Source organism: Phyllobates terribilis, unplaced genomic scaffold, assembly GCF_046119375.1.
Source record: "Phyllobates terribilis strain yellow unplaced genomic scaffold, ASM4611937v1 Scaffold_249__1_contigs__length_2872098, whole genome shotgun sequence".
NCBI classification, from domain to species: Eukaryota; Metazoa; Chordata; class Amphibia; order Anura; family Dendrobatidae; genus Phyllobates; species Phyllobates terribilis.
This window is the reverse complement of record NW_027363009.1, coordinates 240,242-255,748: the sequence shown is the minus strand read 5'-3', so window position 1 is coordinate 255,748 and position 15,507 is coordinate 240,242. Positions and strand designations below refer to the sequence as shown.

Below are 15,507 nucleotides of genomic sequence, written 5' to 3'. Positions count from 1 at the left end.
CGTCCACGTCGCTGCCACCAGGTTCTCCTGACGTTCGGCCATGTGACGGCGCCACATACATAGCCATCAGCTTTTGTTTTGGCCAAAAGATTTTTAAAGCCGCCACCACGATAAGGTAGACTCTTCTGGGCGGGCCCTACTCTAACCTATTAAAATTTTCTTAAAATATCCAATACTCTTTTTAGATATATTTTTATTTAGTTTTCTTTAAGGGAATGTGTCATATACATTTTTTTTTTAAATGACCAATAATACCACATACAGGGAATACCGCCACACCATGACCAGACCACATATTACCACAACATAGTGACCGAATAATACCACACAGAAGGGAGAAAAACTGCCACACCATGACCAGACCACATATTACCACTACATTACTAATATTACCACCACATTACTAATATTACCATAAGTGTCATTATACACGGGAGCTCTATACATGGTATGTATAACGTAAGTGTCCAGGTAATCTAGTGATCACCAGTGAAATTATACACAGGAGCTCTGTATATAGTGTCAGTGTACAGGTAATACAGTGACATTATACACAGGAGCTCTGTATATAGTGTACAGGTAATACAGTGATCATCAGTGACATTATACACAGGAGCTCTGTATATAGTGTCAGTGTACAGGTAATACAGGGATCACCAGTGACATTATACACAGGAGCTCTGTATATAGTGTCAGTGTACAGGTAATACAGTGATCACCAGTGAAATTATACACAGGAGCTCTGTATATAGTGTCAGTGTACAGGTAATACAGTGATCACCAGTGACATTATACACAGGAGCTCTGTATATAGTGTCAGTGTACAGGTAATACAGTGATCACCAGTGACATTATACACAGTGTACATGTAATAGACTGACTCACCGGTGACGTCTCTAGGTGAAGTCCTTCATCTTCGCTTTTCTCCTTCATCCAGCACAGACCGCCATCACTCGTCTCTGCATAAAATAACACAGTTATCTAGAGCACATTCCCCAACTTCTACATTACGCAGCTGAATACAGACGTGCATCCACCATCAATATATGGTTAGTTATTAGGCAACCTACCATTCCAAATATAAATTGTAATCCACCACTGTGCCCCCATTAACTGTAAATAGGCACTTAATATATAATTTAATTAGAACCTCTACTCTTTCCGCCAATTTGTTACCAGTCACACTCCTGCATCCGCAACGCCCCCTACTCTATACTTCCTGCTCCCCGCATTCAATATTTACATGCACCCCCTGCCCCAATTCATTATATCATGTCCGTGCTCTCCCCACCCCATCATCATTTATCATTTACTCTCCCCCACCCCACATTCGTTATGTGCCCCTCTCTCATCCCCCTCCCCCACATGTGCCCCTCTCTCATCCCCCTCCCCCACATGTGCCCCTCTCTCATCCCCCTCCCCCACATGTGCCCCTCTCTCATCCCCCTCCCCCACATGTGCCCCTCTCGCATCCCCCTCCCCCACATGTGCCCCTCTCTCATCCCCCTCCCCCACATGTGCCCCTCTCTCATCCCCCTCCCCCACATGTGCCCCTCTCTCATCCCCCTCCCCCACATGTGCCCCTCTCTCATCCCCCTCCACCACATGTGCATCTCCCATCTCATCCCCCTCCACCACATGTGCATCTCCCATCTCCCCCCCCCACACACATGTGCATCTCCCATCTCCCCCCCACCACACACATGTGCATCTCCCATCTCCCCCCCACACACACATGTGCATCTCCCATCTCCCCCCCCCACACACACACATGTGCATCTCCCATCTCCCCCCCCCACACACACACATGTGCATCTCCCATCTCCCCCCCCCACACACACACACATGTGCATCTCCCATCTCCCCCCCCCACACACACACACACATGTGCATCTCCCATCTCCCCCCCCACACACACATACACACACACACACACACATGTGCTTCTCCCATCTCTCCACTCCTAGTTAATTGTATTTTAAAAAAAATAAAACTTGTTATACTTACCCCCATGCGATCCCTGCAGAATCCTGGCGCTCGTCCAAATCGCTGACAGCAGGTTCTCCTGACTTCCGGCCATGTGACGGCACCGTCACATGACCGGAAGTCAGGGGAATCATCAAGGCGCTGCTGCAACAGCGCAGCTCAGCGCTGAAATGTCCCGGACCCGGCGCATAGCATGGGGCCCCGGAGAGAGACGCACAAGAGGGGGGCCCCCGAGGGGGCCCCTACCGGCCGGGCCCCATACTGGAGTCAGGGCAGTCATGCCCTGATGGCGGCCCTGCTGGAGGCTGGAGGGGCCCCCTCTCCCTCGGGGCCCCCGTTCAATGAACCGGCTGCACGGGCGGTAGTTCCGCCCCTGGCTGGGAGACCTCATCTGTCCGGACCTGTTGGACCTGTACGAGGAGATGGTGGTGGAGGGTAGAATGCCTCCATCTTTGAGGGAAGGAATGGTCACGATCCTGTACAAGCGGAAGGGAGAGAGGTGCGACCTGAGGAATTGGCGTCCCATCACTCTGCTCAACGTGGACTACAAGATCCTGGCCAAGACGATGGCGACACGACTTAAGACGGTCATCGGACGGATCATCCACCCGGACCAGACCTGCGGCATCCCTGGACGTCGCATCGCAGACAGCCTCGCTCTCGTGCGGGACACGGTCGAGTACATCAAGGTCCGCCGCGCACACGCGGCCCTGGTCTCCTTGGATCAGGAGAAGGCCTTCGACCGGGTTTCCCACGAGTTCATGGGCCGAGCTCTGCACCGGTTAGGTTTGGGTAACATGTTTTGTTCGTATGTCCGTCTGATGTATTTTGATATCCACAGCTCGGTGTTGGTGAACGGCTGGAAGACTGACCCCTTCCCTGTCCTCTCTGGGGTCAGACAAGGCTGCCCTCTATCACCTCTTCTTTTTGTTTGTGTTATAGAACTCTTCGCAGAGGCTATCCGGCAGAATGGAGAGATCAGAGGGATCACCGCACCGGGTCCGGGACGACACGAGGTCAAGTGCTCGCTCTACATGGACGACGTCACCGTCTTCTGCGCTGATCGTGGTTCAGTCGACGCCCTCGTCCAGACGTGTGAGAGGTTCGGCCGGGCTTCAGGGGCCAAAGTCAACTGCAGGAAGTCGGAAGCCATGCTCTTCGGGGATTGGCAGCCGGCCTCCTCCGCCCCCTTCCCCTTCAACATTCAACCGGATTTCCTCAAGGTGCTGGGAGTCTGGTTCGGGAAGGAAGGAGCGGCCCTCAAGTCCTGGCAAGAACGCTTGGCCAAGGTGAAGCAACGGATCGGACTCTGGAGCCTCAGACACCTCACTTGTGAGGGTAAGGCACTCGTCCTGCGTAATGAGGTCCTGCCCGTCTTGCAGTACACGGCGCAGGCCTGGCCCCCACACGTCACTGTGTGCAGGGCCATTACCAGGACAGTGTTTCACTTTGTCTGGGGATCCAAGATGGACAGAGTCAGGCGGGCCGTCATGTACAAGGAGCCTCGCAAGGGTGGGAAGGGCGTTCCAGATATCCCCACCCTCCTGCGATCCTCTTTTGTGTGTGATTGTGTCCGCCGGACTTTGCAAGTCAAGAATGGCTCCGCGGGCAGGTCCATGTCTCGCTTCTTCCTGCTTCCTCTTTGGAGGCGACTCGGCTGGGACAAGTGGGACAGCTCCTTCCCCTACAACTGGACGACGCCATGGTTCTACGGAGACGTCGTTCGATTTGTGGGGGAGCATCAACTGGAGGGACTCAAGCCCGACTTGTGGAAGCCCAAAACTATCCACAAGCTAATCAGAGCCAAGGATGACGTGGAGAACATCACAGGACTTCACCAGGACACGCTGGAGACTGTGTGGACAAATGTGTCTTCTGACAGGCTGACCAACGGGCACAAGGACTTGTCGTGGATGGCGATTCAGGGCGGACTGCCCGTCCGGTCATTCATGCATGCCCGGAACCTGTGCAAGACCCGGTACTGCCCAAGGTGCCCCTTCGTGGAGGAAACATCTTTGCACACTTTTTGGGACTGCGGATTTGCACAGCGCCTATTGACTGCACTTGAGGACGACCTGAGGAACTCTGTCCCCAGGGCGAGCCTATCGCACCATTCTGTGCTTTACGGACTCTTCCCTGGGGTTCATACCGTCGGAGCCATCCAGGAGGCTTGGCGCCTTATGAACTGCTTCAAGGATGCCGTTTGGGTCGCCAGGAACCGGCTCATCTTGAGGAGGGAGAGGATGTCCATCCAGGACTGCCGCAGGCTGATCCACAGCCTGCTCAGAGACTATTCCATCATGGACGGTCCGGAGGACGAGGACGAGGACTAAACCCCTCCTCCCCCTCTCCCCTTATGTGTCTTGTCTTTCAATAAAGCTTCGGGCCTGTGATTTTCCCCTCCCCATCCCCTTTTTCCCAATCCCCATCCCTTATCACGGTTCGTCGTACTGTATTGATTGACATGCTTTTTCTTTCAGATTGAGTGTTTTGTGTAGCATAGGGGTGTGATGTGTCTAGTTAGTGCGTCGTATCCTCATGCTATGTAAATATGATGTAGAATTCTGTGTGTACTGGGCTGCGGCACTGTACACTGTCTGTTAACTTATTTTTTGTGCTAATAAAAGATATATTCAATCAAAAAATCTGTTCTTATCAGTTTAATATCTGATACGTCCCCTATCTGGGGACCATATATTAAATGGATTTTTAGAACAGGGAGATGGAAAAAGAGCTTGCTCTGTCCACTCCACGCATTGACCTGGTATTGCAGTATCTCCAGGACCGGTGCACCCCTTCTTTAATGCAGTTTCTAAAATCAGAAAGAATTGAATTCAATGCTTTTTGTTCATTTTGCTTGTTTGTCGGATTTTGGGATGGACTCTTTGGCTTTGCTTTTCTTCTCCTCATTGGATTTTTCATGTTAAAAGTTGCAGAAGCCAGATGACAAGCTCATTTTGGTTCAACTTCAGCAACTGTGCATTGCATTGCCATGTAATGTAATGTAATGCAATGCTATCTATCTAGCTCTCCCTCTATACTTCCTTTTGGATAAACAGACATATTAGGCAAGCATTTTGGAGCTTTCACCTAAATAACTACAGGTGGTGAGATAAGCTGCACAATATAATTGACCTTTCAGTATATTGTTGCACACACACCATCTATTTAGCAAATGCCCTTGTTATCAACAGCAGCCTTTTAAACTCACCTGAGCTAACAGGTATGTGAGCTGGTTACTCTGCTGCGCTTAAAATTTCTTTTTTGGTTTGCTACAATGCCTTTTCTGAAACGTTGTCTCCCTCTGCTGGAACACTGACTTCTTTCATTTAATGCCTGCAGACTATAAAAGAGAAACCAACCCAAACAGTTTGGTTGATTAGTCTGTGGCATTCTTTTAAACTGTTGCTTATGGCGGTCTCTGTGAGCTTCTCAGTGACATTCAGCCATCCAGGTATCCCGCCTGCAGTAGACGGAATGTGGCAATGGAACGCTGGCTGCGCGTGTCATAACAGGCTCTGAGCCTTTATATACCTGTGCACAGCAGCAGCCACCTTCAGTCTGCTGCTGGACAGCCAGCAGCAGCAGCAGCGGGAGAGGTAATTAATCAGCAACCCTCCTGCTAAGGGTAGACAGCTGCTCGTTCCACCCCCCCCCCGCCTTAATTGGTTCTCCTCCCTTCCAACGGTGTTGAGGTGGGTGGGAACAGCCGGGGGTTGAGGGTACTGTGCTAAAAGAGGTGGAGTTATGCAGATCTAAAACGCGTGGATTGCAGCAGCAGCAAGCCGAAAAGTGCAGGCATGTGAGGGATCTAGAGGTTGACAGCATGTCTTCTTAACGGGAGTCCAGGTGGCCATCTCCACAAATGGACTTTTCAGAATCCTTGGGTGGCACCGTAGTCGGAAACCAATTCTGGTTATCGCTTCTCGGCCTTTTGGCTAAGATCAAGTGTAGTATCTGTTCTTATCAGTTTAATATCTGATACGTCCCCTATCTGGGGACCATATATTAAATGGATTTTTAGAACAGGGAGATGGAAAAAGAGCTTGCTCTGTCCACTCCACGCATTGACCTGGTATTGCAGTATCTCCAGGACCGGTGCACCCCTTCTTTAATGCAGTTTCTAAAATCAGAAAGAATTGAATTCAATGCTTTTTGTTCATTTTGCTTGTTTGTCGGATTTTGGGATGGACTCTTTGGCTTTGCTTTTCTTCTCCTCATTGGATTTTTCATGTTAAAAGTTGCAGAAGCCAGATGACAAGCTCATTTTGGTTCAACTTCAGCAACTGTGCATTGCATTGCCATGTAATGTAATGTAATGCAATGCTATCTATCTAGCTCTCCCTCTATACTTCCTTTTGGATAAACAGACATATTAGGCAAGCATTTTGGAGCTTTCACCTAAATAACTACAGGTGGTGAGATAAGCTGCACAATATAATTGACCTTTCAGTATATTGTTGCACACACACCATCTATTTAGCAAATGCCCTTGTTATCAACAGCAGCCTTTTAAACTCACCTGAGCTAACAGGTATGTGAGCTGGTTACTCTGCTGCGCTTAAAATTTCTTTTTTGGTTTGCTACAATGCCTTTTCTGAAACGTTGTCTCCCTCTGCTGGAACACTGACTTCTTTCATTTAATGCCTGCAGACTATAAAAGAGAAACCAACCCAAAAAGTTTGGTTGATTAGTCTGTGGCATTCTTTTAAACTGTTGCTTATGGCGGTCTCTGTGAGCTTCTCAGTGACATTCAGCCATCCAGGTATCCCGCCTGCAGTAGACGGAATGTGGCAATGGAACGCTGGCTGCGCGTGTCATAATAGGCTCTGAGCCTTTATATACCTGCGCACAGCAGCAGCCACCTTCAGTCTGCTGCTGGACAGCCAGCAGCAGCAGCAGCAGGAGAGATAATTAATCAGCAACCCTCCTGCTAAGGGTAGACAGCTGCTCGTTCCACCCCCCCCCCCGCCTTAATTGGTTCTCCTCCCTTCCAACGGTGTTGAGGCGGGTGGGAACAGCCGGGGGTTGAGGGTACTGTGCTAAAAGAGGTGGAGTTATGCAGATCTAAAACGCGTGGATTGCAGCAGCAGCAAGCCGAAAAGTGCAGGCATGTGAGGGATCTAGAGGTTGACAGCATGTCTTCTTAACGGGAGTCCAGGTGGCCATCTCCACAAATGGACTTTTCAGAATCCTTGGGTGGCACCGTAGTCGGAAACCAATTCTGGTAATCGCTTCTCGGCCTTTTGGCTAAGATCAAGTGTAGTATCTGTTCTTATCAGTTTAATATCTGATACGTCCCCTATCTGGGGACCATATATTAAATGGATTTTTAGAACAGGGAGATGGAAAAAGAGCTTGCTCTGTCCACTCCACGCATTGACCTGGTATTGCAGTATCTCCAGGACCGGTGCACCCCTTCTTTAATGCAGTTTCTAAAATCAGAAAGAATTGAATTCAATGCTTTTTGTTCATTTTGCTTGTTTGTCGGATTTTGGGATGGACTCTTTGGCTTTGCTTTTCTTCTCCTCATTGGATTTTTCATGTTAAAAGTTGCAGAAGCCAGATGACAAGCTCATTTTGGTTCAACTTCAGCAACTGTGCATTGCATTGCCATGTAATGTAATGTAATGCAATGCTATCTATCTAGCTCTCCCTCTATACTTCCTTTTGGATAAACAGACATATTAGGCAAGCATTTTGGAGCTTTCACCTAAATAACTACAGGTGGTGAGATAAGCTGCACAATATAATTGACCTTTCAGTATATTGTTGCACACACACCATCTATTTAGCAAATGCCCTTGTTATCAACAGCAGCCTTTTAAACTCACCTGAGCTAACAGGTATGTGAGCTGGTTACTCTGCTGCGCTTAAAATTTCTTTTTTGGTTTGCTACAATGCCTTTTCTGAAACGTTGTCTCCCTCTGCTGGAACACTGACTTCTTTCATTTAATGCCTGCAGACTATAAAAGAGAAACCAACCCAAAAAGTTTGGTTGATTAGTCTGTGGCATTCTTTTAAACTGTTGCTTATGGCGGTCTCTGTGAGCTTCTCAGTGACATTCAGCCATCCAGGTATCCCGCCTGCAGTAGACGGAATGTGGCAATGGAACGCTGGCTGCGCGTGTCATAATAGGCTCTGAGCCTTTATATACCTGCGCACAGCAGCAGCCACCTTCAGTCTGCTGCTGGACAGCCAGCAGCAGCAGCAGCAGGAGAGGTAATTAATCAGCAACCCTCCTGCTAAGGGTAGACAGCTGCTCGTTCCACCCCCCCCCCGCCTTAATTGGTTCTCCTCCCTTCCAACGGTGTTGAGGCGGGTGGGAACAGCCGGGGGTTGAGGGTACTGTGCTAAAAGAGGTGGAGTTATGCAGATCTAAAACGCGTGGATTGCAGCAGCAGCAAGCCGAAAAGTGCAGGCATGTGAGGGATCTAGAGGTTGACAGCATGTCTTCTTAACGGGAGTCCAGGTGGCCATCTCCACAAATGGACTTTTCAGAATCCTTGGGTGGCACCGTAGTCGGAAACCAATTCTGGTTATCGCTTCTCGGCCTTTTGGCTAAGATCAAGTGTAGTATCTGTTCTTATCAGTTTAATATCTGATACGTCCCCTATCTGGGGACCATATATTAAATGGATTTTTAGAACAGGGAGATGGAAAAAGAGCTTGCTCTGTCCACTCCACGCATTGACCTGGTATTGCAGTATCTCCAGGACCGGTGCACCCCTTCTTTAATGCAGTTTCTAAAATCAGAAAGAATTGAATTCAATGCTTTTTGTTCATTTTGCTTGTTTGTCGGATTTTGGGATGGACTCTTTGGCTTTGCTTTTCTTCTCCTCATTGGATTTTTCATGTTAAAAGTTGCAGAAGCCAGATGACAAGCTCATTTTGGTTCAACTTCAGCAACTGTGCATTGCATTGCCATGTAATGTAATGTAATACAATGCTATCTATCTAGCTCTCCCTCTATACTTTCTTTTGGATAAACAGACATATTAGGCAAGCATTTTGGAGCTTTCACCTAAATAACTACAGGTGGTGAGATAAGCTGCACAATATAATTGACCTTTCAGTATATTGTTGCACACACACCATCTATTTAGCAAATGCCCTTGTTATCAACAGCAGCCTTTTAAACTCACCTGAGCTAACAGGTATGTGAGCTGGTTACTCTGCTGCGCTTAAAATTTCTTTTTTGGTTTGCTACAATGCCTTTTCTGAAACGTTGTCTCCCTCTGCTGGAACACTGACTTCTTTCATTTAATGCCTGCAGACTATAAAAGAGAAACCAACCCAAAAAGTTTGGTTGATTAGTCTGTGGCATTCTTTTAAACTGTTGCTTATGGCGGTCTCTGTGAGCTTCTCAGTGACATTCAGCCATCCAGGTATCCCGCCTGCAGTAGACGGAATGTGGCAATGGAACGCTGGCTGCGCGTGTCATAATAGGCTCTGAGCCTTTATATACATGCGCACAGCAGCAGCCACCTTCAGTCTGCTGCTGGACAGCCAGCAGCAGCAGCAGCAGCAGGAGAGGTAATTAATCAGCAACCCTCCTGCTAAGGGTAGACAGCTGCTCGTTCCTCCCCCCCCCCGCCTTAATTGGTTCTCCTCCCTTCCAACGGTGTTGAGGCGGGTGGGAACAGCCGGGGGTTGAGGGTACTGTGCTAAAAGAGGTGGAGTTATGCAGATCTAAAACGCGTGGATTGCAGCAGCAGCAAGCCGAAAAGTGCAGGCATGTGAGGGATCTAGAGGTTGACAGCATGTCTTCTTAACGGGAGTCCAGGTGGCCATCTCCACAAATGGACTTTTCAGAATCCTTGGGTGGCACCGTAGTCGGAAACCAATTCTGGTTATCGCTTCTCGGCCTTTTGGCTAAGATCAAGTGTAGTATCTGTTCTTATCAGTTTAATATCTGGTACGTCCCCTATCTGGGGACCATATATTAAATGGATTTTTAGAACAGGGAGATGGAAAAAGAGCTTGCTCTGTCCACTCCACGCATTGACCTGGTATTGCAGTATCTCCAGGACCGGTGCACCCCTTCTTTAATGCAGTTTCTAAAATCAGAAAGAATTGAATTCAATGCTTTTTGTTCATTTTGCTTGTTTGTCGGATTTTGGGATGGACTCTTTGGCTTTGCTTTTCTTCTCTTCATTGGATTTTTCATGTTAAAAGTTGCAGAAGCCAGATGACAAGCTCATTTTGGTTCAACTTCAGCAACTGTGCATTGCATTGCCATGTAATGTAATGTAATGCAATGCTATCTATCTAGCTCTCCCTCTATACTTCCTTTTGGATAAACAGACATATTAGGCAAGCATTTTGGAGCTTTCACCTAAATAACTACAGGTGGTGAGATAAGCTGCACAATATAATTGACCTTTCAGTATATTGTTGCACACACACCATCTATTTAGCAAATGCCCTTGTTATCAACAGCAGCCTTTTAAACTCACCTGAGCTAACAGGTATGTGAGCTAGTTACTCTGCTGCGCTTAAAATTTCTTTTTTGGTTTGCTACAATGCCTTTTCTGAAACGTTGTCTCCCTCTGCTGGAACACTGACTTCTTTCATTTAATGCCTGCAGACTATAAAAGAGAAACCAACCCAAAAAGTTTGGTTGATTAGTCTGTGGCATTCTTTTAAACTGTTGCTTATGGCGGTCTCTGTGAGCTTCTCAGTGACATTCAGCCATCCAGGTATCCCGCCTGCAGTAGACGGAATGTGGCAATGGAACGCTGGCTGCGCGTGTCATAATAGGCTCTGAGCTTTTATATACCTGCGCACAGCAGCAGCCACCTTCAGTCTGCTGCTGGACAGCCAGCAGCAGCAGCAGCAGCAGGAGAGGTAATTAATCAGCAACCCTCCTGCTAAGGGTAGACAGCTGCTCGTTCCACCCCCCCCCCCGCCTTAATTGGTTCTCCTCCCTTCCAACGGTGTTGAGGCGGGTGGGAACAGCCGGGGGTTGAGGGTACTGTGCTAAAAGAGGTGGAGTTATGCAGATCTAAAACGCGTGGATTGCAGCAGCAGCAAGCCGAAAAGTGCAGGCATGTGAGGGATCTAGAGGTTGACAGCATGTCTTCTTAACGGGAGTCCAGGTGGCCATCTCCACAAATGGACTTTTCAGAATCCTTGGGTGGCACCGTAGTCGGAAACCAATTCTGGTTATCGCTTCTCGGCCTTTTGGCTAAGATCAAGTGTAGTATCTGTTCTTATCAGTTTAATATCTGATACGTCCCCTATCTGGGGACCATATATTAAATGGATTTTTAGAACAGGGAGATGGAAAAAGAGCTTGCTCTGTCCACTCCACGCATTGACCTGGTATTGCAGTATCTCCAGGACCGGTGCACCCCTTCTTTAATGCAGTTTCTAAAATCAGAAAGAATTGAATTCAATGCTTTTTGTTCATTTTGCTTGTTTGTCGGATTTTGGGATGGACTCTTTGGCTTTGCTTTTCTTCTCTTCATTGGATTTTTCATGTTAAAAGTTGCAGAAGCCAGATGACAAGCTCATTTTGGTTCAACTTCAGCAACTGTGCATTGCATTGCCATGTAATGTAATGTAATGCAATGCTATCTATCTAGCTCTCCCTCTATACTTCCTTTTGGATAAACAGACATATTAGGCAAGCATTTTGGAGCTTTCACCTAAATAACTACAGGTGGTGAGATAAGCTGCACAATATAATTGACCTTTCAGTATATTGTTGCACACACACCATCTATTTAGCAAATGCCCTTGTTATCAACAGCAGCCTTTTAAACTCACCTGAGCTAACAGGTATGTGAGCTAGTTACTCTGCTGCGCTTAAAATTTCTTTTTTGGTTTGCTACAATGCCTTTTCTGAAACGTTGTCTCCCTCTGCTGGAACACTGACTTCTTTCATTTAATGCCTGCAGACTATAAAAGAGAAACCAACCCAAAAAGTTTGGTTGATTAGTCTGTGGCATTCTTTTAAACTGTTGCTTATGGCGGTCTCTGTGAGCTTCTCAGTGACATTCAGCCATCCAGGTATCCCGCCTGCAGTAGACGGAATGTGGCAATGGAACGCTGGCTGCGCGTGTCATAATAGGCTCTGAGCTTTTATATACCTGCGCACAGCAGCAGCCACCTTCAGTCTGCTGCTGGACAGCCAGCAGCAGCAGCAGCAGCAGGAGAGGTAATTAATCAGCAACCCTCCTGCTAAGGGTAGACAGCTGCTCGTTCCACCCCCCCCCCCGCCTTAATTGGTTCTCCTCCCTTCCAACGGTGTTGAGGCGGGTGGGAACAGCCGGGGGTTGAGGGTACTGTGCTAAAAGAGGTGGAGTTATGCAGATCTAAAACGCGTGGATTGCAGCAGCAGCAAGCCGAAAAGTGCAGGCATGTGAGGGATCTAGAGGTTGACAGCATGTCTTCTTAACGGGAGTCCAGGTGGCCATCTCCACAAATGGACTTTTCAGAATCCTTGGGTGGCACCGTAGTCGGAAACCAATTCTGGTTATCGCTTCTCGGCCTTTTGGCTAAGATCAAGTGTAGTATCTGTTCTTATCAGTTTAATATCTGATACGTCCCCTATCTGGGGACCATATATTAAATGGATTTTTAGAACAGGGAGATGGAAAAAGAGCTTGCTCTGTCCACTCCACGCATTGACCTGGTATTGCAGTATCTCCAGGACCGGTGCACCCCTTCTTTAATGCAGTTTCTAAAATCAGAAAGAATTGAATTCAATGCTTTTTGTTCATTTTGCTTGTTTGTCGGATTTTGGGATGGACTCTTTGGCTTTGCTTTTCTTCTCCTCATTGGATTTTTCATGTTAAAAGTTGCAGAAGCCAGATGACAAGCTCATTTTGGTTCAACTTCAGCAACTGTGCATTGCATTGCCATGTAATGTAATGTAATACAATGCTATCTATCTAGCTCTCCCTCTATACTTCCTTTTGGATAAACAGACATATTAGGCAAGCATTTTGGAGCTTTCACCTAAATAACTACAGGTGGTGAGATAAGCTGCACAATATAATTGACCTTTCAGTATATTGTTGCACACACACCATCTATTTAGCAAATGCCCTTGTTATCAACAGCAGCCTTTTAAACTCACCTGAGCTAACAGGTATGTGAGCTGGTTACTCTGCTGCGCTTAAAATTTCTTTTTTGGTTTGCTACAATGCCTTTTCTGAAACGTTGTCTCCCTCTGCTGGAACACTGACTTCTTTCATTTAATGCCTGCAGACTATAAAAGAGAAACCAACCCAAAAAGTTTGGTTGATTAGTCTGTGGCATTCTTTTAAACTGTTGCTTATGGCGGTCTCTGTGAGCTTCTCAGTGACATTCAGCCATCCAGGTATCCCGCCTGCAGTAGACGGAATGTGGCAATGGAACGCTGGCTGCGCGTGTCATAATAGGCTCTGAGCCTTTATATACATGCGCACAGCAGCAGCCACCTTCAGTCTGCTGCTGGACAGCCAGCAGCAGCAGCAGCAGCAGGAGAGGTAATTAATCAGCAACCCTCCTGCTAAGGGTAGACAGCTGCTCGTTCCACCCCCCCCCCGCCTTAATTGGTTCTCCTCCCTTCCAACGGTGTTGAGGCGGGTGGGAACAGCCGGGGGTTGAGGGTACTGTGCTAAAAGAGGTGGAGTTATGCAGATCTAAAACGCGTGGATTGCAGCAGCAGCAAGCCGAAAAGTGCAGGCATGTGAGGGATCTAGAGATTGACAGCATGTCTTCTTAACGGGAGTCCAGGTGGCCATCTCCACAAATGGACTTTTCAGAATCCTTGGGTGGCACCGTAGTCGGAAACCAATTCTGGTTATCGCTTCTCGGCCTTTTGGCTAAGATCAAGTGTAGTATCTGTTCTTATCAGTTTAATATCTGGTACGTCCCCTATCTGGGGACCATATATTAAATGGATTTTTAGAACAGGGAGATGGAAAAAGAGCTTGCTCTGTCCACTCCACGCATTGACCTGGTATTGCAGTATCTCCAGGACCGGTGCACCCCTTCTTTAATGCAGTTTCTAAAATCAGAAAGAATTGAATTCAATGCTTTTTGTTCATTTTGCTTGTTTGTCGGATTTTGGGATGGACTCTTTGGCTCTGCTTTTCTTCTCTTCATTGGATTTTTCATGTTAAAAGTTGCAGAAGCCAGATGACAAGCTCATTTTGGTTCAACTTCAGCAACTGTGCATTGCATTGCCATGTAATGTAATGTAATGCAATGCTATCTATCTAGCTCTCCCTCTATACTTCCTTTTGGATAAACAGACATAATAGGCAAGCATTTTGGAGCTTTCACCTAAATAACTACAGGTGGTGAGATAAGCTGCACAATATAATTGACCTTTCAGTATATTGTTGCACACACACCATCTATTTAGCAAATGCCCTTGTTATCAACAGCAGCCTTTTAAACTCACCTGAGCTAACAGGTATGTGAGCTGGTTACTCTGCTGCGCTTAAAATTTCTTTTTTGGTTTGCTACAATGCCTTTTCTGAAACGTTGTCTCCCTCTGCTGGAACACTGACTTCTTTCATTTAATGCCTGCAGACTATAAAAGAGAAACCAACCCAAAAAGTTTGGTTGATTAGTCTGTGGCATTCTTTTAAACTGTTGCTTATGGCGGTCTCTGTGAGCTTCTCAGTGACATTCAGCCATCCAGGTATCCCGCCTGCAGTAGACGGAATGTGGCAATGGAACGCTGGCTGCGCGTGTCATAATAGGCTCTGAGCTTTTATATACCTGCGCACAGCAGCAGCCACCTTCAGTCTGCTGCTGGACAGCCAGCAGCAGCAGCAGCAGCAGGAGAGGTAATTAATCAGCAACCCTCCTGCTAAGGGTAGACAGCTGCTCGTTCCACCCCCCCCCCGCCTTAATTGGTTCTCCTCCCTTCCAACGGTGTTGAGGCGGGTGGGAACAGCCGGGGGTTGAGGGTACTGTGCTAAAAGAGGTGGAGTTATGCAGATCTAAAACGCGTGGATTGCAGCAGCAGCAAGCCGAAAAGTGCAGGCATGTGAGGGATCTAGAGGTTGACAGCATGTCTTCTTAACGGGAGTCCAGGTGGCCATCTCCACAAATGGACTTTTCAGAATCCTTGGGTGGCACCGTAGTCGGAAACCAATTCTGGTTATCGCTTCTCGGCCTTTTGGCTAAGATCAAGTGTAGTATCTGTTCTTATCAGTTTAATATCTGATACGTCCCCTATCTGGGGACCATATATTAAATGGATTTTTAGAACAGGGAGATGGAAAAAGAGCTTGCTCTGTCCACTCCACGCATTGACCTGGTATTGCAGTATCTCCAGGACCGGTGCACCCCTTCTTTAATGCAGTTTCTAAAATCAGAAAGAATTGAATTCAATGCTTTTTGCTCATTTTGCTTGTTTGTCGTATTTTGGGATGGACTCTTTGGCTTTGCTTTTCTTCTCCTCATTGGATTTTTCATGTTAAAAGTTGCAGAAGCCAGATGACAAGCTCATTTTGGTTCAACTTCAGCAACTGTGCATTGCATTGCCATGTAATGTAATGTAATACAATG

General features: G+C 47.3%; 9 non-coding genes across 9 annotated transcripts; all 9 read left to right on the top strand.

The window, feature by feature from the left end:
- The first annotated feature begins 4,591 nt into the window (after window positions 1-4,591).
- On the top strand, window positions 4,592-4,784 carry LOC141218332 (U2 spliceosomal RNA). The gene has a single exon (XR_012287086.1). It is a non-coding gene; the product is annotated as a U2 spliceosomal RNA (small nuclear RNA).
- Window positions 4,785-5,904: 1,120 nt separating this feature from the next.
- On the top strand, window positions 5,905-6,095 carry LOC141218491 (U2 spliceosomal RNA). The gene has a single exon (XR_012287188.1). It is a non-coding gene; the product is annotated as a U2 spliceosomal RNA (small nuclear RNA).
- Window positions 6,096-7,216: 1,121 nt separating this feature from the next.
- On the top strand, window positions 7,217-7,407 carry LOC141218490 (U2 spliceosomal RNA). The gene has a single exon (XR_012287187.1). It is a non-coding gene; the product is annotated as a U2 spliceosomal RNA (small nuclear RNA).
- Window positions 7,408-8,527: 1,120 nt separating this feature from the next.
- On the top strand, window positions 8,528-8,718 carry LOC141218488 (U2 spliceosomal RNA). Its single transcript, XR_012287185.1, has one exon. It is a non-coding gene; the product is annotated as a U2 spliceosomal RNA (small nuclear RNA).
- A 1,123-nt stretch (window positions 8,719-9,841) lies between these two features.
- Window positions 9,842-10,032, top strand: LOC141218166 (U2 spliceosomal RNA). Its single transcript, XR_012286925.1, has one exon. It is a non-coding gene; the product is annotated as a U2 spliceosomal RNA (small nuclear RNA).
- Window positions 10,033-11,156: 1,124 nt separating this feature from the next.
- LOC141218487 (U2 spliceosomal RNA) lies at window positions 11,157-11,347 on the top strand. The gene has a single exon (XR_012287184.1). It is a non-coding gene; the product is annotated as a U2 spliceosomal RNA (small nuclear RNA).
- A 1,124-nt stretch (window positions 11,348-12,471) lies between these two features.
- On the top strand, window positions 12,472-12,662 carry LOC141218486 (U2 spliceosomal RNA). The gene has a single exon (XR_012287183.1). It is a non-coding gene; the product is annotated as a U2 spliceosomal RNA (small nuclear RNA).
- Window positions 12,663-13,785: 1,123 nt separating this feature from the next.
- LOC141218165 (U2 spliceosomal RNA) lies at window positions 13,786-13,976 on the top strand. Its single transcript, XR_012286924.1, has one exon. It is a non-coding gene; the product is annotated as a U2 spliceosomal RNA (small nuclear RNA).
- A 1,123-nt stretch (window positions 13,977-15,099) lies between these two features.
- On the top strand, window positions 15,100-15,290 carry LOC141218485 (U2 spliceosomal RNA). Its single transcript, XR_012287182.1, has one exon. It is a non-coding gene; the product is annotated as a U2 spliceosomal RNA (small nuclear RNA).
- Window positions 15,291-15,507: the final 217 nt, after the last annotated feature.